This window comes from Myotis brandtii, unplaced genomic scaffold (genome assembly GCF_000412655.1).
Source record: "Myotis brandtii unplaced genomic scaffold, ASM41265v1 scaffold8, whole genome shotgun sequence".
NCBI classification, from domain to species: domain Eukaryota; kingdom Metazoa; phylum Chordata; class Mammalia; order Chiroptera; family Vespertilionidae; genus Myotis; species Myotis brandtii.
Genome location: NW_005371219.1, coordinates 5780690 through 5807598, shown reverse-complemented (window position 1 = coordinate 5807598; position 26909 = coordinate 5780690). Strand labels below are relative to the sequence as shown.

The window sequence follows — 26909 nt, the reverse complement described above, 5'->3', positions numbered from 1 at the left end:
AAACATTTAATTGAAACTCTTGTATCATGTTACATAACAGAACTCAGCTGTTACAAGGGTATGTGTTTGGGTGGGAAGCACAAAATAAGAGGTTATTTTAAAAAGAAAAACATGAAGAAGGACAAGAAATTCTCACAGAAAATATATAAACACTCAAGTTGACTTTCAGTTTATCAAATTTCCTCCGGAAAGAACTTCCCATTTGCAGCTGACTTATATTATAACAACACACCCAACAATTGCATCAGAATGCTATTTTAATCAGTTCATCAGATCACTGTGCCTCAAGAACTGAAAGCCAGAAGTTCATAAAGTCACCAACTATGGTACAGAACATTCAGAAGTCAAATGCCATTTCTAACTGGGAAAATAGTTGGAAAATCATAGCATTTCCACAAAGGAAGGGTATCAACATGCAATATTCTTATGTGAGCGCATGGTCTTTAAAAAATTTTTATTGCAAACTTCTGAAAATTGAAAAACATCTACTATAAGATTCGAAGAATCTATTTGGTGATGACTCATTTGTGATAACATCATTGGGCGGGTCATTGCCATAGAATCTATTTTAAGTTCATTCATTTTGCCCTGGTCCTCACAGCTGATTAAGGGGCAATTTGGATGATGACAGATATTAGTGTTCCCACTTTCAAAGAATTTTCCTCCTGACCCAACTAATGCAATTTCAGGCATGTGAAAAGGGAACTCATGTGAAAGTTCTCCACACACTAGGCTTAACTGTCTATTGAAATTTGGGGTAAAGCCTGGACCCTGTCAGGGATTAGAACAGAACCCTGTACAGCATCTTGTTAGCACTGCGTGAGATTCTTGCCTATGGTTCCTTGTGTCTTTGTCTTTCTGTCTATAGAACGTTTCTCTGTCTCATGTCCCTTATCTTCAGCTCCTACATAGTTCTGCTCCAGCCTGTCTTCCCTGTTCACTCTCTGTCTCATCTATTTTGCCTTACTCCTTCTCATTCTTATTGTGGATTTTGCTTTTTATTTGCTTGGGTTTAGTTGTTTTACATAAATCTATGGTCTCTTGTTCCTTCCCCTTCCCCTCCCTGCCCTAAAAATTAGGTGGCCACAAAATGCACTCATTATACCCTTACCCCTAAGGTTCTAATTTGTATCAAGTTCACAAATTCACACACTGAACCAGCGTGTTTGTCATAAAGGCTCTGTATTTTATACTTGTGACAAAGGAACTGTTTAAGTTTCCTGTATGCTTGAAAGCTCCTCCCAGCTCCCACCTCTGTGCATCGCAGGCATTTCCTCAGATTACCAGCCCGACATTAGCTCTGCTGGTTGTAAACCTGCTAGATCAAGAGCCAGGAAGCAATAATCTCTCATGTGTGGGAACAGTGGTCCACAGAACTTCCCGGGATCTCTCTGAGCAAGATCCAGACTGTTCTCTGTGCTTCTCAACAAGACAAAAATTCCACTCCACAAATCTTTGGGAGAACATCTTCTTTTCAATTTATCTACCATGTTTTAAAGATCTTTGCTGAAAACAGACTTAACTGTCTCAAACAAACACCAGAGAGTTAGCTTATTTACAATTATGCTTCCCACCCAAACATATTTGGCAACTGAAACCACATGGAGCCTCTGGGAGGTGGAGTTCTTAGAGACAGCATCATACAGGAGAAAGAGCACATCTGTATGACTAGACAGACCTGGCTCAAACCCTAGCACTCTTTCTGTATAGCAGGAGACCAGGCAAGTTACCCGACTTCTCTGACTTCAGCTTTTCCACCAGTAAAATGAAGATATCAAGACCTACCACACAGGATTTCTGTGAGGCTTAAATTCTGTGAGGTGGTACAGGAGAAAGACTAGCCCGGCACAGCAGTAAACCAGGGCGCGAAGGAGCGGAGATGAAGAACATGCGCTCCCAGGCTCTGTTCCCTCAGCTGCGGAAGCTGACTCTGGTTCTGCCTTCCTGGTTCTTCCCCTCGCCCACCGTCCTGGGACAATCATGATGCAGAATAAGGAGGAAAGGTGGGAGAGAAAGTGGGCCACAGGGAGGAAACATCTGTAAGGTCTTAAGGACTGTGGGTGTGAGGAAAGCTGGGGAGGGGGGAGAGGAGGGACTTGCAGTGCTGCTGCAGTCTCTCCCCTCTGTGCTGAGAAATACAAGTAAAGAATCTGCTATTTGGAACTTATTGCCACTGGACAGTATTTGTTTGACTCCAACATTGTTCTGAAACTGGATTGTGTGGGTCTGGATGCATAGGGGTTAGAGTGGGTATTACGTCAGTTTTATTATTACACAAACTTGGGAGTGGAAGTGGCCCATTGTGAAAGGAATGCAGGGAGGCACAGGGAGGCGGCTGACTGATGGTCAGAGGGTGAGGTGGGCAGCCAGGTCCCATTATCCATCCCTGATGCACTGGTTCTGGTGAGTCATTAGCATTTCTGGGTTTCAGTTCTTCCCTTGTAAAGTGGCAGGATGGAGGGGGCTATATTATTATGGCACACCAGTTGGCCCTTTAAAAGTGAGCTGGGAAGTATGCCAGCAGCTGAGTCCTTCCAACTCTGGCTTGTACTGCTCCTCAGAAGTATGTGTGGGCGTGCACAAACACACACATCTACGTGTGTGTATATGCATGAATGTGCATGCATGCACACATTCTGGAGCTACCCCTGCACAAACCACTAAATCATTTAAAAAGAAAGCCTTCAAAAGGATCACCTGATCAATCCCTCTACATGTAATCGAGGATATCCCTGACTCTAAAAAGAAAAGCAAACTTTCCCTAAACATCTCCACAGGAGATGCCTCTCAAGTACAGCCTCCCAACAATGATGTAGCTGATACTCTAACAACTCTCATGATGGGAAAGCTCCTCTTTGCTACATTTTAAACACCTGCCTGCATTCCCAATTCCTCTTACCACATTATTTTGTTTTTGCACAGAGCATGCCACTTTCTAACAAGTAAATAATTAACTTATGTATTAACATATACTGCTATTGTCTCTTCTCCTTTCCCCCCAACTAGAGTAAGCTGCTTTGTGCACTGATTTACCCAAGCGCCTTGCATAGCACCTAGCTCACACCAGGCACTCCGTAAATATTTATAATTGGAAGCTGAATTCTTTTTAGTTTAACCTTTGATGAAATCACAAATTGATAGAGCCAGAAGATACTTAGAAAGGGCCCTTCAGAAGTGAGAAAACTGAGGCCCCACGAGGGGAAGTGGCTGGCCAGGGATTACAGTTTCCCAAGCCCTTATTCGTGTTCTTTCCACTTCAACTCAGTACCTCCATAAAGAACTCGATCTTGGGGAAATGGCTTGGGTGGGCGGTGGCCAATCTGCACCCATTAAAGCAAGAGTCAGAGAAAATAAGCTATAGCATTTATTTACAGAAGAGTAAAGCCTCATATAATAATAATAGTTTGTGCATCAGTAGCCGCTTTCATCTCAGGATCTCAGAGAGCTTATGAAATTCTCATCCCACAATGTGAGGTATCATTATCTGCTCTCGGTCAAGGAAGCTAAGAGACTGGGTGTCCTGTGGCCTAGTGCAGGGTGGTTCAAAGCTCTTTGGGATTACATATCCACTCCATAGTTTTCTGTTCCTCCATGTCTTCATCCTTATCAACATCAAAAACAGCTTGATAAAGCTCCAGCTGCTATAGTGACCTCCTCAGTTTGTTCTCTTTTAAGCACCTGTAGAATCAGTCAGTGTATAGAGAAATGACACTGGGCATTGCGGATATTCAAGGATGCAGTGAGTCCTTCCTGGTTACCACTGGCTGGGGCTCCCTGAGCTGGTCCTAGAGCCAGGCAGACCGCCAGGACATCTGAGGTACACAGATTACTGCCTTTCCTCAGTTTACTGTCATTGCCCCACATACTCTTTCTATCTGTGGAAGGTAAATCAATGCTGTTGGAATTTTTACCTACTCACACAATTATAGTGTCTACAATTACCCCTCAATTACTTAGGAACCACATTAAAGGCAAATTAGATTGAGTCAATGCAACAAGCCCTGTGGAGGAGCCCATTTAGATTTTGACCAGGTGGCATTCTGTCCTCTTTAGGGAGATGAAAGAAACAGTGATTTCTGAGTTCTAATAATTCTCACCCCTATGGTACAGAGGCAAGAGGGCTCACTCTTCTTTATGCTCTTGTCAAACAAACATGGCGGTCCAGCCAGTGCAGCTAAACGGCATTGCTACACAGCAGCCTCTTCACCAGTGCTGAGTTTCCAGCATCAGGCTCAAGCAGAAGAACCCTGTTACCATTTGCTGTGTACCCTGTGTGCTTCTGCAGTTCCTGGGGCGATCCTGCCAACCTTGCCCCTGGGCTGGGAGCTTTGTGGCTGAACTGTTGGCCAGCATCCTAAACCTTGCCTGGCCCCTTGGAACAAGTGGAAATCCTTACTGAGCTCAGAATTTCCCCAAGTGTTTTATAAGAGGCCCATATGTGTGATACTCAAAGGAATGGTGTGAAAAAGGAATTCTGTGATCAAATAAGCTTGTGAAACTTGGGTAGAAAAATACGTTAAATAACAGTGGTTCCTCAAAATATTAAAAATTGGAATACCAAATGATCTAGCAATTCCACTTCTGGACATATATCCCAAATTAGTGAAATAGGGTTGAAGAGATACTAGTATTTGTACACCCATGTTCAAAGCAACATTATTCCCAATAACCAGAAGTTGGAAGCAACCCAAGTGTGAACTTGGGTTGAATGGATAAACAAATGTGGTTTATCCATGTAATGAAATATTATTCAGTCTTTAAAAAGAAGAAAAATTTCAAGACATGATACTACATGGATGAGTCTTGAGAACATTATGCTACAAAAAGACAAATATGTATGATTGCACTTATATGAGGTACCTAGAATAGTCATAGTCATAGAGACAGAGAGTAGAATGGTGTTTGCCAGAAGGTGCGGAAGGGGAGAAGGGTGAGTTGATTAAGGGCACAGAGTTTCAGTTTTTCAAGTGAAAAGAGTGCTGAAGATTGTTAGAGCAACAATGTGAATATACTTAGCATTGCTGAACTGTAAACTTTAAAATGGTCAAATAATACATTTTATGTTATGTGTATTTGACCACAATGAAAAAATACACCCAGCAGTCTTCTTTCCAGTAGGACTTCTCAGAGCCTTTAAATGCTAATGTGCACTGGGAACCCCCAGAGGGTGATATATAGAAATCAGCTTTCCCAGCTTATCTTGCCACACAATTCATTTCTCACAGAGCATCTCATGGGACCGGTGTGCTTCAGAACACACTGTAGAATGAGCTACTAAACTGAAAACTGGTAGACAATAGGAAAGCCTGCTTTTTTACATTTACATAAAGAAAGGCAAGATTTCAGAGCCTCAAGCCAGATTTTCAAAACAGTTTTAACTCACTATCATCCTCTGATAGAGGAGAATCGCATTCTCTCCTCACCTGTATCACTTATCAGCTGCATGGTCTCGAACCAAGTCATTATTTCTTCTCCTCTGATATATGAGAATGATACCCACTCAATCTATCTCATTGGTTTGTGGTGAAATTCAATCTAAAACATGAAAAGTACTGACTGCTCCTCAAAAATGTTAGGTAATTATTAAGTATTTAGGCTTATTAAGGTGCAACAGACAACCTAAGGCAAGTGTTAAGAGCCCCAATATCTACTGGGCACTAATACGCATAGAGATTAAACAGAAGGGGAAAAGAAGAACCATACACTGAGCACTTGCAGTGTAGCAACAAGAGAGACCGGGAGTCAGAAAACAGGTTCTAAAGCTGATTTTATTGCTATCTGACCTTGCACAAGTCATTTAACCTCCCTGACTCTCAGCTTGCTCAGCTGTCAAATGAGGTAGTTGGAGATCAAAGGTCACTTCCAGCTGAGTCTACGAAATACTGAAATAGATGTGCCATGGTACTTTGCACAATTCCTTCGTCAGACACTTAAGGGCCTGCCCGTGGCTCGCTCCGTGCTAGGACACAGAGTGGGCCAATCACTGGTAAGCAAATAGAGAGTCACTGGCTCCAGACCAGCATCAGAAGATGAGACACGGAAGTGCATCTTCCTGCAGGCTCAGTGACTTTATGAACAGAAACTGTCAGAAGCCCAGCCACTGCTTGTCAGCACACTGCCAGCCTCTCCTAGACACCCTCATGGAGGGGCAGTGTCAGTGGTGCAGAAAGTTGGGAGAGGAGTGGCTGGAAAGGGGCATTCAAGGAACCTGGGGAAAGAAACAATCTCTGGGGGAAATGGGATTAGGAGAGCCAGTCCCTACATGAAGGAGCGGGCAACTTTGAATTTGCTGTGTGCAGTGACAAAGGACTACTGGAGGTGGGCAAGGAGGTAAGGGGCAAGGTAAAAGTGTGCTCTTGTGACCAGACCACATAGAAGGAAGACTAGAGTCCTAAATGTGTGGCAGGGTGGTTCTGGGGGGAGGGAGTGCAGGGGAGAGTAGGTTGGGACAGTTTAAATAAAGGCCAGTTGTTTAAGGCTTGCACCACGGTGGTGCTGATAAACAGAAGGGATGGAAGAGGTAGCTCTTGATAGAACACGTGATAAAAATTATCAATCTATTAGATGCATGGAGTAAGAGAGCATGTTATTCTTAGCTTCTGGGGAGACAGGGCAGAGGGAGAAGTTGATGATGACCTATAATGGCTAAGGAAATAATGAGAGGAGCTAGAAATCAGAGGCAGTAGAAAAGGGATTTCAGTTTCTGTCACATTTAGACTAAATATCTAAATGAGGATATTGAGTAAAAATGCCCAATGGAGAAAAAAGTGTAAATAAAAATAGAGTTACAGACATGGGCAAGAAAGAGACTAGGCGTGGAGTAGGGGTAAGGATGGGAATGAAGGGGCTGGTTGTACAATTCCATTTATATCAAGGATTCACACCTTTGGGTCCAGGAAGCAGCATTTAGGACTCCAGAGACCCCCCTAAAGTAGCATACTGTATCTATTTGTGTGGATGTGTCCAGACATTTTTCTGGTTGGAGGATTCCTAGCTTTTATCTGGGCCTCAAAATGGCCCCAGAACAGTGGCTTAGTTGGTATTAAGATCTTCAACATTTGATAGGAAATTCCTATCGCTTGACAAATCTGCCATGTCAGAGCACATTAAGAATAAGGTGCTAAGATAGTATTTATTACCAAATTTAGGGACCATGAAAGCTATTCTCCTTTCATCTTGTCAAAACTAAGATATGTTGTTAACACTCCAAAGGCTACGGACATTGGCCAGCATATTTAACACAAACATTTTTAAGTTATGTTAAAAGCATATTTGGAACTTTGCAAATACAGCTTCCTTGCAAAAAGCTTAGTATGTATGGTAGGTACTTCAATACAAGGGAATCTGAATCTGCTAATATTCACAACTAGATTCAAAGACCTGCCAAAAACAGGAGCTCCTTTTAACAGTCATGACATTCTTTTTCCAAAAGGAGGTTATCAAGTAGACTGTGCAGTAATGACTATAAATACATGACATGCCTATATTGCTATAAATAAATATTGCATATTCTCCCAACCCATTTAATTACCGTTCACCTAACGCATTACAATTAAGAAACTGTCTGTTGAATTCTGAAAATGGGAAAAGCCCTCCTGTCTCAGGCAGTTTTACAATCCTAACAATAGACTTAATGAAGCCTTTAAAAAGAAGGTTGATTACATTAAAATGACCAGGACATGTAAAAATTCATTACAGAGATCTTCCTGCTATCTGATGGATTAAATGCCTCGTCACACCCTAGGCAGAAGTAGGAACAAAGAAGAAAGAAAAATCACAACTTTCTGAGTGAACATCTTATTCCTAAGATTTAATCCAAAAAAGCCCCGTAAATCAGTCAGAACTTCATCCTACACCCAAAGTGGAAAGAAGATATGCTTGGTATCAGATAAATTATGAAATGGTCCTAGGAGTGCTGTTGGCTTATTGAATATAAATTAACATTACAATTCATGTCTCGATGATGTTAAGCAACAGTTATACAAGTTGATATAGCTTTTCCCCTTGAAAAGTGGTCAGGGATACAAAAATAGAGTCCACTCTGGGGAACTGTCCGGGACTGTTAGCGTCCACCCACTCTCCACTGCCCCCAGAGACAGCACCACCTGACTGGTTTTTGTTAAGTGTATTCCTGTTTTCTGTTTTTTCTGTTAGTATTAATCATAGAATTGTTTCTTTGGCTACACCTATTAGCAGCTAATACATAGAAACACAATTCATTTTGTATATTGACCTTGTACCCTGGGACTTTACTAAGTTCACTTATTAGTTTTTTCTGGTAGTGGTTTTACACATTCCTTAGGATTTGTCTACATAAGCTGTCATGTTGCCCGCAAATAAAGACTACTTTACTTCTTCCCATGAAGTCTTTATGCCTTTGATTTCTTGTCCTTGCTCTCTCCCTTTCTTAAATACTAGCTATAACAACCTGTTTCGCTGGCAAGAAAGTTCTTGCTGCTGCACTCCAACTTGTCTCATGCCATTTTGGGCCCTTGTAGGGCTATAAGACGGCCATGAGGAACTATGGACTTTAGCAGAAAGTTTCTGATTCCACTAAACCATCTGCAGAAGACCAGAGGCCTGATTCAGAGCTTCAGACTTTTAAGGGAAAAGAATTCATAGTCAATGTCCTATGGTTAAAATACTTGTACTTCTCAAGATACTGATACATTAAAAAAAAGGAATGACTGAATCTTTGGACTTTTGAGCTAGAAGGGCCCTTAGAGATGAAACATCTTATAACAAAACTGAGGCTCAATACGTCCAGTGACTAGCATCCGGCCTGTCAGAAGCAGAGGCAGAGGCTCTTCTGGACAAGACATAAACTGAGAGTTCAGAGACCTGGATTCTAGCCTTGAGGAGGTCAGGAATGTACTCCTGCCTTAGACTAAGTCTAAGTGTCTAGGGGAGACCTCAGATACTGAGTCCTGGTCCAAGCAGATGGGATCACTTGGTTCCATGTAAATATAGACATCTTTTTTTGAACTTTTTAAAAAAAATTTTGTTTTATTGCTTAAAGTATTACAAAGATTATTACATATGTCTCCTTTTTTTTTCCCCTTGACCTTCCCCCAGCCTACCCTACCCCCCAGTGTCTTGTGTCCATTGGTTATGCTTATATGCATGCATACAAGTCCTTCGGTTGATCTCTTACCACCCCCACCTGCCAACCCTTCCTGGCCTTCCCGCTGTAGTTTGACAATCTGTTCGTTTTTTTGAACTTTTGCTAAAAGTGTTCCCTAAACACAGGACAAGATTACATTTTCCAGTGTCTGGCCAATCTGTAGCCGCCTGTTACTATCACAGAATTAATTTTCTTCTCCCCACTCGAAGTAAGCTTATGCTCAAATAAATTAGGACCTCATAGAACATCTCTGTCCCTGTTTACACCAACTGCTGAACATAATCATCTCATATCATCCCAAGTCTTAAAAACTCAATTTAACATCATAGGTTCACACGCAGCTCCTTGGGATCCTGGTTGAATTCTTCTCTTACTTATAACAGTTGACCCTTGAACAACACAGGTTTGAACTGCACTTATACGCAAACTTTTTTCAATAAATACTATAAATGTATTTTCTTTTCCTTGTGATTTTAAATAACATTTTCTTTTTTTTTCTAGCTTACTTTATTGTAAAAATACAGTATATAATACATACAGATAAAAAATGTCTTACTGTTTTATGTTATCAGTAAGGCTTGCAGTCAATAACAGGCTATCAGTAGTTAAGTGTTTGGGAGGTTCAAAAGTTATACACAGATTTTTGACTCAGTGAACCTACCCCTGTGCTATTCAAGGGTGAACTGTATTTGTACCTGTCTCTTAGAAGAACTTGGCAGAGCCAAGAAAGTCACCAGCTTGTTTAGCAAGCACATAACATGTTCTCTCCTCACCAGCCGAGGGATGTTAACAAGGGGTGTTCTCAAATTAGCAAGCATATTTCTGTCAATCAAATACATATATTTGAACAGCTGAAAATTACAGGCCTTTTAGGAAGTCTAGTTCTTCAAACTTCCCTTCTTATCACATAAGGGCAAGCATTTTTACTCATCAATCCCTTCTCTAAAATAACCGTCAGTTGTCACTACTAAAACAGAAGTTCCAAGAGGTCAAAAGTGTTTACTGAGATCAGAGAGAGGCCCAACTGGACAAAATAGAAATGAGACATTAAAAGAGCATCACTCATGGCTGCTGGGTGTGTGCTGGGAGAGGCTCGTTTCATCAGAGTAGGGGAAACTGGGAAGGGTGGGAACCACTGTAGTAGCTACTTGCATGGGCAGAGGGATATTAACTTATTTGACTTGGCAACAACCCTGTGGGGGTAGATATAACATCTTTAGTTCCCCAGGAAGACAGTTAATTAGATTGCCCAAGGTCAAACAGCTGGTTAATGGTAGAGTAGCAATTTAAATCCAGATTGATCTCTCTTAAGTTCATCCTTTTAATTAATTTTATTATAAAAGTAATATGACCACATTAATAATCATTGAGAAGAAAATCCTATAATCTCAAATACAACTGTTAGCATTTTGGCATAATTTTTGTAGGCTTTTCCCATACATGCATTTTGCTTTCAAAACTAAGATCATATTCCACAGACATTTTTGTATCCTGCTTCTTTTTTTATTTAACAACTTAAACATTTGTCCGACTTATTTAACAATTTTTATAATCATTATTTTAACTAACAGATAATATTCCATTGAGTAGACATGTCGTAGTTTACATAATAAGATCTCAATTTTGAAACACTGAGTTTCTTTAAAATTTTTTGGCAAATCACAAGTGTTACTTCCAGCATACATGCTGCTTTCCCAAATATGTAATGTCACCACCAAAAGTTTCAAACAGACAATATCAATCAACAGATGATGAAAAACTATTATTGAAATATTTTGAAAATGCCCCCACCACTGAGCTCTCTGGCCTGGAATCAAATAAATCTGATGAATGATGTTAATGAAGGGTGACCCAAAAATAAAAAGTTAAAAAAAGCTGCACTTCTGAGACTCCAGAGCACACATGCTTTTAATGGTTTAGTGCTCTACTTTCGTTTTCACAGGCATGCCAACCAAAGAAATTATCCTCATTAAAATCTAGATTTGGAAGAATGAAAATTCATTGAAAAGAAAACAAATCCTATCAGCTTTACATGTCAGAGTGGTCAGAACTCACAAACAAAGCCAAAATTCTCCCCTAGGGCTGGGTCATATTTCATAGTTAATTTGCTATTCTAAATACCATAGACCCATTTTTCTCAGGTCAAGTGAATGAGCAATTTACAGAGCAGCTTCAAGTTCTCATCAAAAAACCCTATGAAGTAAAAGAGAAAGCAATGACAAACCCTGTGTAAGTTTACTGAATTTATAAAACACAAAGCATGGCTGTCAGAAAAATCTCATGTTTGGAGGAAAGTAATCTCTGAAATATGTGTGTGCCTCTGGGTGGATATCTGTTTTGGAAGCTTAATTAGAATCCATGCCACCATCAGTTTGATGTGGAAACAGCACACTTACATGCCTGGCAGCATCTATCTGCTCCCCAAATAATAATCTTTAGTTATTACTATATGTATTACTATAATAATACATATATTAGTAGTAATAACAAAAGATTATTGCTGATCAGAGAAAACTGAGTGAAAATGGAGAGAACTGGGTATTCTTTCCTACTAAGATAAAATTTCCTCCCTAATGAAAATGTGACTACAGTTCATGCAAGATGATTTTCTCCCTTCCCACAGTGGTTCCTTAAAACCTACACTTTCCTCTTCATATCCCTAGTTCTTTCTACCACACTCCGACTGGAAGTTGTAAGACACTGAGGACATCTTTTCCTCTCCAATATTTAGTTAATCCTGCATTTCATCTTTCCTGTCTCTTAAAATTTAATCTGAAAAGAAGTTAATCTGTTACTCATGCGAATGTCAAATGGAATGTCTAAATATAATGACTTTGGAAAACTATTTGGTATTATCCAGTAAACTTGAAGATGCAGATACTCTAAGACTCAGAAGTTCTTCTCTTAGGCACCTACCCTGGAGAAACTGTTGACAGCAGGATGTAAGAATGTTCATAGCAGCACTGTTTAAATAGCACAAAATTGGAAATGACCCAAATGTCCATCAAGAGGAGACTGAATACATAAACTGTGGTATACTAATGCAATGCAAGACCATATAGAGGTGAAGATCAGTGAATTTCATGCATGCCACTTCATGCATCAATGGGAATGACTCATAAAACAAATGTTGATTGAAAAAAGCAAATAACACAAGGTTACCATTTATTTGTAGCCCCAAGGCAAACAAAACTTAATAATAGATTGTTTAGGGAAACATACTTACACAGAAAAGCCAGGAAATGACGAGCACAAAATTCAGAACAATGGTTCCTTTTGAGGGATAGGGGTCCGGCTGGGGAGAAATACATAGGGGCTTCCAAGGTACTAGTGAGATTCTAGCTCTTAAGCTGCAAAAGGGTGTGGGGAAGGGTTGTATTTCTCTCTCCCCCTCCACTCCTGTCTCTCTCTCTCTCCCTACTCTGTGTGTGTGTGCATGTTTCTGATACGCATGCACTCCTTTGTATGCATATGTATTCTTTTGTATTCATCATCATCATCATCATCATCATCATCATCATTTTTCATGTTACCCTGAGCCCTGGCCCCACCTCAGCACCTCTTTGCCAGCACTCTGAACCTCTGCAGTGCCCTCAGCGTGGCCCCTTGTTTTAGACTGAGTGCTTGCCCACTCTGATCCAATCAAACATGATGACCACTGAAGACCCAACATGATGTCCTTTGTTATCTACATGGACTCACCTGGAGCATCTATCCAGGCCACCACTGATAGAGTGGCCAACTCTACATGACATCTTGCTTAGAAGGTGGTGCCAACTGTGTTGCAAGGGGACATGAAATGCCACTCAGAGTGCAATGGCTATTTGCTAAATTACACCATGGAGCTGTAGGCAGCAATGCTGGCCTGGATCTCCCACATTGAACCAACTGCAAGGTCTCCTGCTGTCCTAAGAAGCTTGTCACATATGCTCCATCAAATTACTGCTACCCAGCCTGAGTTTCCCAAACCACCCCGTCCCCATTCCTATAAAATAATCTCAGGTCCACCCATCTCTCAGACACCCAGGCTGCCAATCTTGACATAATTCTTCGTCTTTTTTTCCTTTTTTAAAGAGTAAGCTCTGATGCATATATGTATAACCCATGGACATAGACAATAGTAAGGTGAAGGCCTGAGGGTGGGTGGGGGCTGGGTGGAGGGGGTCAATGGGGAAAAAAGGGGGGCATCTGTAATAATTTTTTTAAAAAGTGTAAGCTCTGAAATTACTTTTCTGCTCTAACCTTACATAGACTCCTTCTAAGAGTCCCTGATCTTGGTACCACACCCTTAATTTAGACAAAATAAGAGTTCTTATTAGATTTATTCTATTTCAGGAATGCTTATTCTAAAAGCTTCTCCTATTTTTTTTACTCAAAAATTAAAACTGATAAAACGATTATTTCAAAAGCAAATGAATTTGGCAAAGTTTTTTTATGTCAGTTCCCCCACCCCCTCCATTTAGTAGACTACTTATGAAAAAAAATACACAGATTATAACTACTTGTGAAAAAAAACACACACACAGATTATAATACTGTCCTGGAGATGCAAGTCTAGGTAACTAGATTGTTCTTCAAAAAATGTTTCATTCTACCCGTGCCATAACCTGAAAACAGAATAGCATATCTCCATTTTCACTTTAATAGCCCTATTTTCATTTGACCACAGAAGACATACCAAAGTAAAGAATGAGTATTTTAAAAAATCACAAGGAAAGCTTATTTAAAGAGGTGATAGGATACTGTGAAGCAACTCCACACTCAGCCCCGGAGGAGCATGATGCTGTGTTACAGTTAGGGGGCCAGGCTAACTGATGACTTCTATCAAGAAGTCTATATTCAGCAATAAACAAGGAGACTGAAAGACAAGTCTGAAATACCAGGCCAGCGAAGGTGATTCCAAAGTGAGAGGTGACAAGAATCTGACTCAGAGACCTGACTGTGGGAAAAGAGAAAGAGAAAAAAGGACGGCCTTTGCAGAAAAGCAAGTTGGTAAGTTCCTTTAATTTGGGTGAAGAGAGCTCTTGATGGTCATGGGATCAAGAGATATAGTGATATAAAAGAAAATGCAAATATCTGTCATTCACCATCTCAAATTTAAACCAAGATACAGCAATGGACTTTCTTGTGTTAAAGCATCAGGTGAAGTGATGGCTTCCTAAAATGTACATATAAATAGGCCTAGGCCACCACAAAATAATAAAAAACAATTTCCAAATTTTCCAACAAAAAACACTCCTTGGTCTTTAACCATACTCCTTGGTATTTATTCAAACAAATGAAAACTTATGGTCACACAAAAACTTGTGCATGGGTGTTTATAGCAGCTTTATTCATAATTGTCAAAACTTGAAAGCAACCAAGCTTTGTTGAATAGAGGTGAATGGATAAATAAACTGTGGGACATCCAAACAATGAAATATTATTCATCACTAAAAAGAAATGGGCTATCAAGCCACAAAAAGACATGGAGGAATCTTAAATGCATATAACTAAGTGAAAGAAGCCAATCTGAAAAGGCTACATATTGTATGATTCCAAATACATTTTAGAAAAGGCAAAACTATAGAGACAGTAAAAAAAGTCATTGGTTGCCAGAGATTAGGGTGAGAGAAGGATAAACAGATGGAGCACAGAGGATTTTTAGGGCAGTGAAAATATTCTGTATGATACTGCAATGGTATATACATGTCATTATACATTTATTCAAACCCATAGAGTGCTCAACATTAGGAGTGAACTCATATGTAAACTATGGGCTTTGGGTGATAATGATGTGTCAATGTAGGTTCATCAGTTGTAATAAATATAACACTCTGATGCTGAAGGTTGACAGTGGGGGCGGCTGTGCATGTGTGGGGGTAGGGAACATAATGGAAATCTTAGTACCTTCTCAATTTTGCTGTGAACTTAAAACTGCTCTAAAAATTAAAGTCTATTATAAAAAAAAGACTTAACAACAACAAAAAAAAAACAAGTGCTTTTTTCTGCCCTGAAAAATCATGCTCTGTTGGTTCTGAAATGATTGTTTCTGAATCTTTTTTAAATTCAAAATACATTATATTATGTCTTGTTATTGCTGTTGCTACATTTACTATCTAGAAAACACAAAAACCTAATTATATTTTCCTCTCTGACACTGTTGTTACAATTGAATAATAAAAAAGTTTTTTGATTGGCTAGCAGCCAATATTTATTAACACAAACACAAGAAAATACAGTAAATATTACGGTAACTGTCAAAGATTTTTGTTCTACCAGTTTGTGGGTTACAAATGAAAAAAGCACTACTGACATTTTGCTTATGAGGCCTCCCTCACATCTGAAACTTCACTGTGACAACTTCTAAACTTCATAAATAGGTTTTATAGGTTATTCCATACCAAAGGAATGGTTTTATAGGCTATTTTCAATACCAAAAGGGTGTACAAACTTTTTCCCATTATCAAATTTACTTTTTTCAATAAGCATCACCTTGATACATTAATCAAGCTTTCCCCCCTCATTTGATAATAGTATAGTAGGCAAAGTGGCAGTTACTTTGTTTTTTAAATTACTGTTTCCTCCATCCTGGTCTGTGTGGCTCAGTTGGTCAGAGCAACATCCCATACACCATAAGGTTGTGGGTTCGGATTCCCAATCGGGGTGTGTACATGAGGCAATTGATTAATGTCTCTCTCTCTCTCTCTCTCTCTCTCTCTCTCTCTCTCTCTCTCTCTCTCCCTTCCTATCTCTAAAACATATCTTCAGGTGAAGATTTTAAAAAATGAGTGTTTCCCCCACCCCCAGTATGAGAGGACTATTTTTTGAGAATATTCTTCTAAAGAAGGACAAAATCTTCCCCAAACACAAAAAGATTGTGTTTGTTTGTTTAAAATAATTATTAAAAATAAAATAATGGAAAGGAATCTTCTTCCCTGGTCCAGTCTTCTACATTAAGTATGAATCTACTCCATATCATACCTAAAAGTTATCCAATCCTTGGCCAATATTGACCAAAGGGGGAACAACAAATAGAAGTTGGTAAATTATGTCCCTTCTTCATCAGTGTCTTCATCTAGCTCCTATTTGGGATTCTCTTGTATGTATTTCACAGCATCCTGTACCCCACCTTCAGATACTCCCCACAGTTGCAAGTTTACACTTGATGACTATCTGCTTCCCCCACAGCCAACATCACACAGCTCTTCAGTGGCACGGTCAGGACTTACTCAAGCCCCTGAGGCCCACATGCTCTGTCTACTGCATCACATGCCTTCTGATCGACCTTGAAACCATCTCACTTTCTCTTGGTAGTCTTGTTCGGAAGGACTATGCAAATGAATAAATTGTTGTGTAATCCCTTCTTCTGTTAACATAAATGGTCCACACAGCATTGTCACTTCCTTTCCCTCACTTTACCCTCTGACTATATTCAGTAGTGACACATTTCACAACTTAACACACACCTTTCCATTTTCTGAGAAGTGGTGGTATTCACCCAACAGTGTGAATCATACAGTATGTAGTCTTCTGAGCGCTCTTCACAGACCACACATGAGCCACACAGGAGGATCAGCCTTTAGCAGAGATGAACCCTTAAAACAAAGGTTACGACTCCAGATCTGAATATGGGGTTCTGTCCCTCCTTAAAAATCACCTACAAGCTAACGCCCAGAGTGAAACCCACAGACATCAATGAGAACTGGTACCTCTGCTCTGCCCTCAGAGCAGTGAAGAAGTAAGCATTCCACCAAGTCCCCCTTCCTGTTGCACTGCCCCCACCTCAGGACATTTTCTCAGAACTGCAGAGTGATAGGCTGTGGTCACAGAGCACTTGCATGTCAGCAAAGCCTCTGATAGCCACTGAAAGCACAGCTGATCAAGATAGGAAATCCCGGGCCAAGTGACAATTCAGTTTGGTGAACTCAGATTTGACTGAGCACCAACATCACTGAGGAGCAACATCCACCTGGAAGGAGGCCCTTGCACAGCAGGAGTATCGTTCTTGGTTAATGTTTTCATCAGGGTGTGCTTATGATCACAAGTAATTCACAGGCGAAAGGGGATAGTTAATTAATTGGAAGAAAGAATAGAAATTGTAAAAGATATCAACAGACTGGAATAACTGCCAAAACTGACCAAAACAACAAAAGAACCCCCCCAAATTAACAGAGATAAAATCCTGCTTTTAATTGTAAAAAAAATCCAATATCTATATGTCCAATCTTAGCTGAGACAACTTACGCTGTTCACAATTCTGCAGACTCTGGCCCAGGCTCTGAGTGGCTGAGGTTCCAGGCCATGGACACTCAGACTCACATCATTGTTATGACCCTGGCTTCAGACCTGGGGCTTTTATCCTTTGGGCTAAAGCTCCTGTCTTGAGCCCCACTCCCATTTCAGCAGTTATAACTTGCTCTGGACGCAACTCTTTGCATCAGCTTTCTGGCTAGAGTCTTGTTCCTGCACACCGGAATTCCTCTCTGGCCCTCGACTTGCTCAGCCAAACAGTGCTGCTGATAAACATCTGTCCCTCTAGACCGCTGCCTGCGGGAGAACCTCCTGGTGCTATGACTTACCAAATTGTCCTAGTTGCCTCCTGTTTACTGCCTGCTGCTGGTACTGTTCCCACAAGCATGCCCCAGCCCATGGATCTACCTCTTCTCTGGATTCCTGCCTGGACTATATTCTGGATCCCAAGCTGATCTGATCCTTCTACTGCCAGGAACCCAGCTCTTCTACATGGCAGGAGCAAAGGGGAAAGGTTTAGAGCAATTCATATTTTAAAGTCTTAAGAATTTTTATTGAACACAAGCTCAATGCAAGCTGAAGAAGTGATAGAGTGGTTAAATGAGAGATGTAATCTTGGTCTGCATTAGTTAAGTATATAATGATGTGGAAAATATGTGCATCTCCTAAGACCTAACAGTCTAGACATAGAGTCCTTACTCTACCCTGGGTAAGCCATCTCTGAAAAATTGTTCATGTTTGAGAGCCACGTTTTAAAAGAGGCAATGACATAAAGGGAACACATCTAGGAGGAAGTTATCAGAATGACAGAATTCCTGACAAGTAAGAATATTTGTAAAAACCAGGGCTGTTGCCCTAGGAAAGCAGGATTTGCAAGGTTTCAGGTGCTGAAGAGCTCTCATATGAAGGACCCAGTGGCTTACATTCTGAAAGACAGCTTAGGGATCTGTCTGCAGGAACAGAGAGGAAGGGATGGGCTAAGCTGTAAGTGCTGGTCCTATCTCTGCTCTTGACTCAGGTGACCCTTCATCTCTAACCTCAGTTCCCCCCAAGACTGAGAGGATCTGATTTTAAAGGCCCTTCCCACTCTCAGAACCCAGAATTCTTCATTCTTACAATAACCCCAATCTGAGAAAGAAGATAGGCATGGCCTTCCCTTTCTGAGGCCAAAGAGACAAGGTCAGGTCGTAGGTCTTCCAAATGGCTCCTTCCAGGAAAATAAAACTCATTAAAGTAGTATGTGAAACAAGTGGTCACAAGCTTTGTTTCAGGAAATGAAAAATACAGAAATTCCCTAGGAGAAGTTGTGGGAGGAATAAAAATGTCCACTTCCTTCACCAGATATTCACTTCCTATTCCCCGCAATCTGTGCCTGTCACCTTCTATGGCATGGCATGGCATGGCATGGCATGGCATGATAATGATATGATATGATATGATATGATATGATATGATATATGATATGATATGATATGATAAAGTTAAGAGTCTGGAGAAGAACAGCTCATCCTGGATTGCCTGGTGGGCTCTGGAAGCCATCACAGGCAGCCTTATAAGAGGGATGCAGAAGGAGATGTGAGAGACATTCTGAGGCAAAGGCAGAGACTGGAGTGATGTGGCCATAAGTCAAGGAACACCTGTAGCCACCAGGAGCTGGAGAGGCAAGTAACAGATTTCCCCAAAAGCCACTGGAGGAAATTCAGTCTTACCGATATCTTGATGTTAGCCTCTGGCCTCTAAAACCATAAGAGAATACATCTCTGTTGTTTTAAACCCCAAGTTTATGGTCATTTGTTATGGCAGCCACAAGTTAACCCAGAAAGTTTTCTGCTTAAATAAAATTTTGCTGTGGGCAAAAAGTGGGTAGTATTAACCTTTTTTAAGGGAAAAGCATGAATTAATGTATTTTTATGGATTATTCCATACCAGTCTCAGAACAAGTGCAACTCTGCTTTTAAAAGAGTTTAGGGGCAGGGACAAAAGCATCTTTCAAGCCATTCTTCATACATATTTTACTAATAATCTCTCCTTCACAGGCGATTTCAACAGACAATAAGTCTATGCAAAGCAGACAACCAAATGATCCCAATCTCTACCCAGCAGGCCTGGCTGCAGTGGAACAAATTATGCAGCAACTCACAGCTACAGGAGAAAGCCTACAGAGTGGTGGAAACTCGTCTTGATTCTCTATTTTAATGTGGGCAGTATTTCTCCCCAAGCTCTCCCGGCAACATCCTGCTCTCACCTTGTAGAATGATGAATGTTACTGAGATGAGGAATACAATGAAATGATCCCCAAGACTAGAAACCAGCCATGGAAAGACAATGAGTGTCCCACAGGCCTCCCCAGACACCCACTGCCACAGAATGCCATCCTTGAAACTCATTCTAATGCTGTTACCTAAGGGACCACCTGGTGGAACCAGATCAGGTTCAAAGAGATGGGTCCTCTTTTAAATTTTTTAATTTCTTCTTAATAAAAACATCCTTAAAACCACAAATAAGAAAGTCTTTTTAAATTAAGTGAAAAGAAAATGAAAAATGCATATAAAATTAACAGTTAAATACATGAAGCTGATGATGAGTCATTTGTCTTTTGCTCTGTGAGCTTCAGAACAAGAGAACATCCACCCTGGAGTGGAAAGAGAAGGGAGTGCCAGGTCCCAGGCCTACTTTTGGAACTTGCCACTTCCTAGATGTAAGATTTTGGGCAAATCATTTAACTTCTGTTGGGCTCTACTTTCCTCACTTATAAAATAGGGCAACTGAATAAGATAGCATGTAGACTAGTAACAGCGGTCGGCAACCAGTGGTCTGTGAGGTCCGAAAGGTTGGCGACCGCTGGGCTAGAACAGTAGTTGGCCCACAGGTATTCATTGTTTGAGAAACGAATGATTTAACTGTTCTGCATCCCAGACTATATAAGTCATCCCAATTTTTCAATTCTTTACTTGAATGACAATGTAAATACTGTTATCTGTAGCTCTTCCAAGAGTCATAAATATCTCCCTGAGTTTGTAATGTCTAGGAAAAAAAAATGTCTTTAATTGTCTTGGAAATCTGAATTGGCAGAAGGCAAGTTTATTCTTCTTGGACAGCCGCACTTAATTTTACAATCTAGAGATCTACGTAAAAGAAAGTTGGTCAGTTATTATGGATGATGCATAACAACTATTTTGGGTCCAGGACTAAAAATGTTTGCTCTTCAGTTTAAAACAGAATTCTAAGCAAGTTCCTCCTTCCTAAACACTATCCCCTAACCCAAAGCCATTCCCTTTCCCTGATCCCCAGTCACTAGGGAAGCAGGCTGTGTGAAGCCTGGCCTTCACTCATTGATTACCTAGTGACAGAGGCTGGTCTTTCCTGATGCCTGATCACCAGTAGAATGAGCCAATCCATGTGTAAGGTTGGGGCAGTGGACATGAAGAATGGAAGCTGACTTGTCATCCTATAGGCTCTGGGGCTAACCTTAATATCCCACAGGCACTGGGGCTGGCAGGCCTATGCACGAACACTAGAAAGAGTTCAACTCCCATCTGTGCATAGGAGTTGCCTTCTCCAGTCCCCACAAGTACTGGTGAGCCCTCCCCTCCATTCAAGAAGCAATGGCTTCTACAGATGGCAGGGAGTTTGGCCTATGCTGTTTTTTCCTTCCTCCTCTTTTTTTAAAATATTTTTATAGAATTTTAGAGAGAGGAAGGAGAGGGAGAGACAGAAACATTAATGTGAGAGAGAAACATAGATTGCATGCCTCTGGCATGCCTCCTACTATGGATACAGCCCACAACTAGGGCATGTAACCTGACGGGGAATCAAACCAGCAACTTTTTGGTGCACCACAAGATGCCCAACCAACTGAGCCACACCGGCCAGGGCCTTTCCTTACTCCTCTTACTCTCCCCCTTAACTCCATAGAGCAACTAACACACACAGTGAGATGCTGCCGTCACATACCCACCTAGACACAGCCCTGTGTCTTCCAAGTGACCAGAATTCTCAAGCCTTTGGACACAGGTAAGCACTGCTGGCCTTCTGATTCCTGGAAATCCTATTCCTTCCAACTTGGGAAAAATCTTATGTGAATTAATTTTTCTACCTCTAAACCAGCTGTGTAGGAATCATGTACCCATGGCTTTAAAGCTTGATTCCAGATGCAGTCTCAAATTGAGGCCTCAACTGTTTAAAATCAGATTTTGTCTTCATAAGACTATTAGTCCCACAATAAGAATCAAAGATATTTTTATCATTTCTCTTGGGACTTTATTAAAACAAAATAAACACTGTAAATTGAGCAACTTCTACATACATTCTACATTTACAGACTAACACATTTCAAGGAACTCACAGAAAAAAAGGAAACATCTCTAAAGCAAGAGATGATTTTCCTATTTGCTTTTCTATTTGAATGACAATTTTTATTTGGGGAGGCCCATGTCTATCAAATAGACAGTAGCATTTGTGGCCATAGTTGTGGCCTAAAGGCAACTATCTAAATCCTGCAAACAGTTGGAATAGCAACAAAGGAATTCTTGGTCTCACTCAAACTACAGAAATGATGGGGCCTCTCTCAGGGCAGGTGCCAAAATACTTAAAAAAAATTTATATATATTATTGATTTCAGAGAGGAAGGGAGAGGGAAAAAGAGATAGAAACATCAATGATGAGAGAGAATCATTGATCTGCTGCCTCCTGCATGCCCCACACTGGGAATAGAGCTTATGACCCAGGCATATGCCCTGACCGGGAATCGAACCGTAACCTTCTGGTTCATTGGTTGATGCTCAACCACTGAGCACGCCAGCTGGTCCAAAATACTTTTAATCACACTAGACCAAGGCCATATATAATACATGAAAACCAAACCTCTCTCCTCAGCCCTTTGAGAGTAGTTATGACCAAAGTAGATGTTATTTTAATCAAATCCATTTAAATTGTGATTTAAATTACTAAACAGGATGATGCAATTTAATGTTTTACTTTAAAAAATGCATTTTTGTTCCTCTGACATAACCTGATTACATATTCTTTAAAATTCAGTTGAGTATGAGTTTCACTTTTAGAAGATACACTTTATATATTTAAATCTGATTTATGGAAACCATAGAAGTGTATCCCTCAATAATTCTAGATGATTCTGTGCAAAAAGAAAGTTTTAATATTCCTTTGTGCTCTTACTGCCCTCCCTCTTTTATCTTCAGATTCTCTTTGCTTACCCAGATTCCTTCATTTTAAAGAATTATCCATCCATTTGTCTGCTTGAAACTTTGTATTTTTGGAGAGAAAGCCAAGGAATGATTGTCTTATCATCATAAAATGCTATTAACAAGCATAGTTTCCACAGATAAAACCCATAGATGGAAAAGAGAAACATGATATCTGGCATACAAAACAATATTTTTTACTTTTCCACCTACCAAACTTGCTTTCATTGGCTCCCATTACCCCTTAATTTGGTCAGGTGCCATTCATTCATGCCTGAAGTCAACCTTTTAAGAAGGCAGGCTAGGAGCCAGGCACTATGCTTAGCACATGTAAGGATTTAGTCCTGACAAAGCTTACAGTTCAATAGAGAACACAGATAATTCACAGTTATTGTACAAACAACTATATAACAATGATAGATATGAAGAAGTAGAAGGTGGTAGGGCAACTCCATGCAGATCAGGAGGGGGAGTGTCAAGGAAGGCCTCTCTAAAAGTAACATTGCTTTTTAAATTACTTACTCATAAAACTTTTTTAAATTACCATGTTTCTCTTTTATTAGTGTAGATAAAACTTTTTTTAAAAGATTATACAAATATATTGTCTCAAATATTATAGCCATTCCAAGGTAAGATAGGGTATGGGAAAGAGAAGTCTGTTACTTCTGTTACTATGGTGCCTTGAGCAACTAACGGTAAGGGACATGGTTCCCTCACAAGATTATTACAACGGTCAAGTGTGACACATGTAAAGTCCTCAGTATGTAGTGGAAGTCCAATAAACTATAGACAATAATTAATAATTACACAATTTATGATTTATATTGGACTTTGGCATGTCAAAATAAAGCCAACTTTCCATTCAGTTCTGTCTTTACAAAAATATTCAACTGAAAGAGAAAATTCAAAATTCCATTAAAAATACACACTATGACTTCTGTGACTTTTTTCACTTGGATTGGCCAATTGTCATCATTTTGTTGTACAATGGCAGATATATAAACAGAGAAAAAAGAACAGTTGACACATCTCTGCTCAACAGTACTACCAATATTAGAAAAAGATTATGGAATTGGAGCTTTTGAATTAGAGCTTTTAAAACAGCAAACTCCCATAGGGCAGTTAACCACTCTACTGAGAGGGTGTAGGCAGAGCCCTTCAGGGGCAGTTCAAATTCACACAGCCCAAGAAGCATTTCCCACCCCATTTATAGCTTCTCTCATTCCGAATTCCCTCAATACTTACAAACACACAACCCACATGACAGAGCTGGTCACACTGCGCATTCCCGCATTAGACACTCACTGTACCTCCAGGTACAAAACACAAGCCTGTGCCTTCAAGGAGCTGCCAACCTGTGGTGGGCCTTACTAAGCGTTCTTCAGACTGGTGGCTAACAGTCTTTTATCCTTTTTGGCACAAAGCCCAAATCAGAAAAACCAAAATATATGTGTGGTTTGTGTTTTTAAGTTAAAAAATGAAGAACTTTACTTGGTCCTGGAAAAGAGACCACTTTACTCATGAGAAAAATGAGGCCCAGAGAAGAGAAAAGATTTGCATAAGGTCTCAGAGCAAGTGAACAGCAGAGCTGAAGCAAGAATTTAATTCATTCCACTCAGGGTTTCCCATCCCATTTACCGAGCGTTCCTGTCTGCCAGGCGTTGGCTTGTACAGGGAATGCAAGGTAATGGGCCCGCCTCCTCCATAAATTGACCTCCCCCGCTCATGGTTACAGGATTCACCTCAGCCTGAGCTGCACCAGGCATGACACACCCTGCAGCCTGGAGCTGCATCAGGCATTTCCTGGACTGCTCCGGCAGAGGTTCCAGCTGTTCTGTGCTACACCAACCTGAGGTGGCTCCTGACACCCAAAGGCTCTCCAGCCTGCTGTGAGTCTGGCCTGGCCCAGGATGGACACAATGCTTACCCCTCCTTCCCCAGAGGCAGTGCCTTTGCCAACATGGGCTTCCACAGCCAAAACTTCAATGCACAGGGATTCTAAAAAGGCTCCCCTTTGCCTAGCTTGGACTAGAGCCTTTTTATTTTCCCGAGTCCCCTTGGTTTGTCTGAGCTACATGACTGAAGTAGATCACAGACCATTCTGCAGGAGCTAGGGGGTTGCATGGGTCAAAGGTCAAGGAATGCTCATAATTGTTCTAGAAGGAGTTTTCAAATAGTACACTTCCTCAACTTAAAGGCAGAATGTCTGCATATGGAATAGTGCTGGTTCAGGGAGAAGAATCTCTCTTCCACCCAAATTCAAAATGAGAAATAAGCCCAAGTCATTCTCAGATGATGAAGGGGCAGCCCCAGAGTGGCTAGGAAATCAAGGAATGCAACTCAGAACTGCTGATAAATTACACCCAAGGCAACAGACCTGTGCAGTGGAGCTTGGGGCAGAAAAGGATCCTATAGGTGGCTAGTGAGTCTTAAATCCTGCCTTTTATGGGAACCCAAAGCACCTGGAAGATGAGAGAGATGTACAAGCAGAGAAGATGGAAAACGTTCACAGAATGAATGCATACATGGTTCTTTCACACATTCTCTCCACCAAAGAGCTTTTCTAGATGGCCCAGCCCTCAGTCTGAGCTTCCAGAGCCCCTTCTGCACAGCTCTAGCACACTGTATAATAATCACCTGAGTACTCATCTGTCACAGTCATCCCTGTCTAATAGAGTCCAGCATGGTGTCTGCACCAGTGAGCACCACAAAATGGTAAGTGAATGAAAGATGACCTGTTACACAGTGCTTTTATTTATTTTTATTTTTAAAACATATTTTTACTTGATTTCAGAGAGGAAGGGAGAGGGAGGGAGAGATAGAAACATCAATGATGAGAGAGAATCATTGATTGGCTGCCTCCTGCACGCCCTACACTGGGGATCAAGCCTGCAACCTGGGCATGTGCCCCAACCTGGAATCGAACTGTGACCTCCTGGTTCACGCTCAACCACTGAGCCACCCCCTCCAGGTGAGTGCTTTTAATTCAAAGGTGCAAGTAGGGACAGAGGTAAGCAGTAGCCATCTGAGGCTGGAGAAAAACAACAGTGAACGGACTAAAGAGGACTTCCCTTAACCAGTTTGAGGAAGAGTGCTACCCATCCCACACCAAGCCTGAAGGCTCATCAGGCACAGGACAACTGATCCATTCTATTACTAGGATAAGGAGACATATCTTATAGCTAAAACATATGTTCTCATACTTATCAAAATTGAGTATTACAACTCAACTTTGGGAAAGGGGAAAAGAGCAGGTTCACCTAAGTGAGCTAAGACTTGCTGTTTCATATACCAGCTCCATCTCCAACTCTACCTCTCTCTTAGAAACCTATAGACTCAGAGTCACAATCCCAAGTTCAAAGTGGACCAAGTCTTGAGTTCCAATAGGAAACCCTTTTTAATTTATAAGGTATGTACTCTCAGTGTGAAACTTGTCAACTTACTTTTTCCACGTCTAGATCAGCATCCTGCTTCTTCAAAAAACTGTAGAAGAAAAAAAAGAGACATCAAAAGAGAACTGAGCACTTTGCCTGTTAAACCACCCACAAAACACAACCATAAAATTTCCATTTGCTACAGAAAATCATTTTGCCCACAATTTTTTTCTTGTTCACACAATTGTTGCAAAGTCATAGTTGCCACAAACACCTGCCTGAAACTGCAAAGAACTGGTCCTGTACCACCAAAAGAAGCTAGCATTCGATTTTAACTTTCAAAAGCCAGGAAAGATAAGAATGGAGGTCTTAAATGAGTACACACACATACAAATACACTTCCTTCAGGGTATATACAAGTTATCCATAGTTGGGACACACTAAAAGTGAGTTTTTGAGTTTTCTATGGTCTTGTTCAACGTACCTCTTGGCTTAAATCTCCCCCAACCCCAAGAACATATCTGTCTCACTTCCTGACTGTGGGTGGGCCTCACTGTCAAAACAACCTTCTTGAGATGACCGCCATTTCTCATTAGCTGGGGTTCCCCCTCTCTGGGAGGCTTGCCAACTCACCAGCCTGTACCAACCTGCCATGGAATGCTAGCCCCAGGATTACCTTAGAACCTCATGCCAAGGCCCTGGCCAAGCTATGTGCTAATTCTGACGGCACCCATGCCCACTTCACATTAATCTTTAAAGTGCTAGCAGGGGGGTGGCAGATTTCCAGTTTGCTCATATACTCTGTCTACAACCTGCCAATAGTATAGTACCTCATTTATTTTTGCAATTTTAGCTGTTTAAACAAAAATCTCAGTATTAATAAGGTGTCTAAAGAGAATAATAAAAATGGTTGAATGGAATTGTGTTGACAATGATATGTTTAGGGCAGAAAGTGAAAGGTTTGAGGAATCTGAAAAA

The 26909-nt window shown here is 40.7% G+C and overlaps 1 protein-coding gene across 4 annotated transcripts in view; it reads right to left on the bottom strand.

Moving 5' to 3' along the window:
- Positions 1-26045, bottom strand: part of FYN (FYN proto-oncogene, Src family tyrosine kinase) — a 176206-nt gene extending 150161 nt beyond the window's left edge. For 3 of the 4 annotated variants that reach the window (XM_005883739.2, XM_014531344.1, XM_005883732.2), the window contains exon 1: positions 26001-26044. The gene's annotated coding sequence lies outside the window, so the exon portion shown is untranslated. Of the gene's footprint in view, positions 1-26000 lie in introns of all 4 variants that reach the window. The other variant, XM_005883734.2, reaches the window with a different exon arrangement.
- Positions 26046-26909: the final 864 nt, after the last annotated feature.